We start from the raw sequence: 3,638 nt of genomic DNA, 5'->3' as shown, positions 1-3,638 counted from the left end.
TTGACAATTACATTAAGTTTATGCAAAGAGTCAATATTTGCGGTGTTGACCCTTATTTTTCAAGACCTTTGCAATCCGCTCTGGCATGCTGTCAATTAACTTCTGGGCCACATCCTGACTGATGGCAGCCCATTCTTGCATAATCAATGCTTGGAGTTTGTCAGAATTTGTGGGTTTTTGTTTGTCAACCCGCCTCTTGAGGATTGACCACAAGTTCTCAATGGGATTAAGGTCTGGGGAGTTTCCTGGCCATGGACCCAAAATGTTGATATTATGTTCCCAGAGCCACTTAATTATCACTTTTGCCTCATGGCAAGGTGCTCCATCATGCTGGAAAATGCATTGTTCGTCATCAAACTGTTCTTGGATGGTTGGGAGAATTTGCTCTCGGAGGATGTGTTGGTACCATTCTTGGCTGTGTTCTTAGGCAAAATTGTGAGTGAGCCCACTCCCTTGGCTGAGAAGCAACCCTACACATGAATGGTCTCAGGATGCTTTAATGCTGGCATGACACAGGACTGATGGTAACGCTCACCTTGTCTTCTCCGGACAAGCTTTTTTCCGGATGCCCCAAACATCAGAGAAAATGACTTTACCCCAGTCCTCAGCAGTCCAATCCCTGTACCTTTTGCAGAATATCAGTCTGTCCCTGATGTTTTTCCTGGAGAGAAGTTGTTAGGCCTACTGCTGCTAGGTAGCTCTCTCTCTGCTCTTCCCCTCCCCTCTGTCTGTCCTTGATTGCAGGAGTGAAGTCTGGTGTGCGGGAGTCAGGGTTCCAGCTGCAGCTCATTCACCATAATCACCTCAGCCTTTAAGACCCGGTCAAACTTGCCACTCATCGTCAGATCATAGTCAAGACGACCATGTTAGTCTCGCTGCCGACTCAACCTGTTTGTTTTCGCTCTTTGTGTTTTTTGGCCTGTTCTATTTACTTTTCTCCTGTGCCACAGATTATTGGAACCTGACTCCTGCCTCCGCTTCACTCCTGCCACCACCATCCTGCTTTCCACTACCGGACCTCCCTTTTGGACTCACCACGGACACTAGGACATTACGGTACCACACCTGCTCTGGCCTGGATCTGTTACCCTCCCTGTAACCTGGACTTGCTCTTCCCCTATTATTGGAAACCTGGACAAATTGAACATTGTAAATAAACCTGTTAAACCTTCTCTGGCTCGGTGTAGTTGTCTGCATTTGGGTTCAAATCCAGTTTAATCATGACAGTATGATCTGACCATGATGAACCCAGCAGACTGTAGCTCGGATACCAACCCAGAGGGCACTCAAATTCGGACTGCCATAGCCAATCAGGGCATTTTACTTGGCCAACATGATACTTTGTTTAAGACTATTTCTGAGAACAGTCAGATGCTGTTTAATCAGATTCAATTACTCACCCATCAAGTGTCTGTCCTTACTACCCAAATTAATAATGCACCCCTCATTCATGGCATACAAACTGCTCCTCCAGCCCAGATCAGAGAGCCTTTTGTTCCTGCTCCAGAGCGCTATGACGGGAACATGGGAACCTGTGGTGATTTTTTGACTCAATGCTCGCTAGTGTTTGAACAACAGCCCCTCACCTACGCCTCAGAGAGAGCCTGTATTGCCTACCTTATCAACTCTACTAGCGGTTCCGCTCGTTCCTGGGGATCCGCGGTCTGGGAGAGTCAGTCGGACATTTGCAACGCTTACGTTGCCTTCACCACTGAGATGAGGAAGGTTTTCGACCACCCCGTACGGGGCAAGGAGGCTGCTAAACGGTTGTTGTCTCTTCGGCAGGGGTCTCGCAGTGTGGCGGAGATGGCAGTGGAGTTTCGGACGTTAGCGGCAGTGAGTGGTTGGAATGACGAGGCATTACAAGGAGTGTTCATTAATGCTTTGTCTGAGACTTTGAAGGATGAATTGGTGTCATATGATGAATCGCCTACGCTGGATAACCTTCTTTCACTCACCATCCGGTTGGATAATCGGATTCGGGAGCGCCGCCGGGAGAGGAGTGTTAGTTCCAAGCAACCTGTCTGTCGTCAACCAACTCCTCCCCGCCTCTTCCCTACGGAGAGGGCCGAGTCTTCCCGAGTCGATACGAGGAGCACTGAACCCGAAGCCATGGAGGTGGGTCGTGCACGGTTGTCCTCAGAGGAGCGTGCACGTCGTATTCAGGTTCGGGCCTGCCTGTATTGTGGAGAGGCTGGTCATTTCATTCCTTCCTGCCCAGTTCTTCCGGGAAAAGGGCCGGCTCATCATTAATGGGAGAAGTTTTGGTGAGCCGAACAGCGGATTCTTCCTCTTCTCCCCGCATTCTGCTCCAGGCATCCCTCCAGTGGCAGGTCCAGGATTTCCCTGTTAGTGTGCTGGTTGACTCTGGTGCCGATGAAAGCTTTTTGGATCGAGAGTTGGCTCAACAAATGGAGTTAGAGACTGTTCCTATGGACCGTCCGCTGCAGGCTAAGGGTCTAAATGGACAATTGTTGACCCGTATTACTCATCAGACTGTCCCTGTTTGTCTCAGAGTGTCGGGTAATCATCAGGAGAGCATTCAATTTCACATAATTGACTGCCCACAGACCCCCCTGGTCCTTGGTATCCCCTGGCTCATAAGACACAATCCACACATTGATTGGGTGACAGGTAGAATTGTTTCATGGAGCACATTTTGTCATGTGAACTGTTTGTGTTCTGCTCAGACCCCTGCCAGCACTGTGCCTCAACCTCCACTGGAGTCCATGGATCTCTCTGCTGTTCCTGACGTGTATCATGACCTGGCATCCGTTTTCTGCAAACACAGAGCTACTTCTCTTCCACCTCACCGGCCATACGACTGCGCCATTGACCTCCAGCCAGGAGCCCCTCTCCCTAACAGTCGCCTGTACAATCTCTCCCGCCCAGAGACGGAGGCTATGGAGAACTACATGCGGGACTCCTTGGCGGCAGGTATTATTCGTCCTTCCTCGTCACCTGTAGGAGCAGGATTCTTTTTTGTTGGAAAGAAGGATAAGACCCTCAGACCCTGTATTGATTACCGTGGACTTAACAACATCACCATTAAGAACAAGTATTCTCTGCCTTTGATTAATTCTGCTTTTCCCCTCCTTCATGGTGCTACCATCTTTACGAAACTGGATCTACTAAATGCGTATCACCTGGTGCGCATTCGTAAAGGTGATGAATGGAAGACTGCCTTCAACACACCCTTGGGACATTTTGAGTATCTGGTCATGCCTTTTGGTTTGTCTAATGCCCCTGCTGTTTTTCAGGCACTCGTGAATGATGTCCTTCGGGACATGTTGAATCGTTTTGTTTTTGTCTATCTGGATGATATCCTGATTTTCTCAGAGTCCTCCCAGGAACATGAACTGCATGTGCGCCAGGTGTTGCAAAGGTTGTTGGAGAACAAACTATTTGTGAAAATGGAGAAATGTGAATTTCATGTGTCTGAGACCTCTTTTTTGGGTTACATAATAGCTCAGGGGGAGTTGCGGATGGACCCAGCTAAGATCTCTGCGGTCACGGACTGGCCAGCCCCCTCCACCCGCAAACAACTTCAACGATTCCTGGGTTTTGCGAACTTCTACAGGAGGTTCATCAAGGACTACAGCCGCATTGTGGCACCACTCACCGCTCTCACCTCCATC

The sequence above is a fragment of the Coregonus lavaretus genome (genome assembly GCF_964263955.1).
Source record: "Coregonus lavaretus genome assembly, chromosome: 23".
Taxonomy (NCBI): Eukaryota; Metazoa; Chordata; class Actinopteri; order Salmoniformes; family Salmonidae; genus Coregonus; species Coregonus lavaretus.
This window is presented reverse-complemented; position numbering follows the sequence as displayed.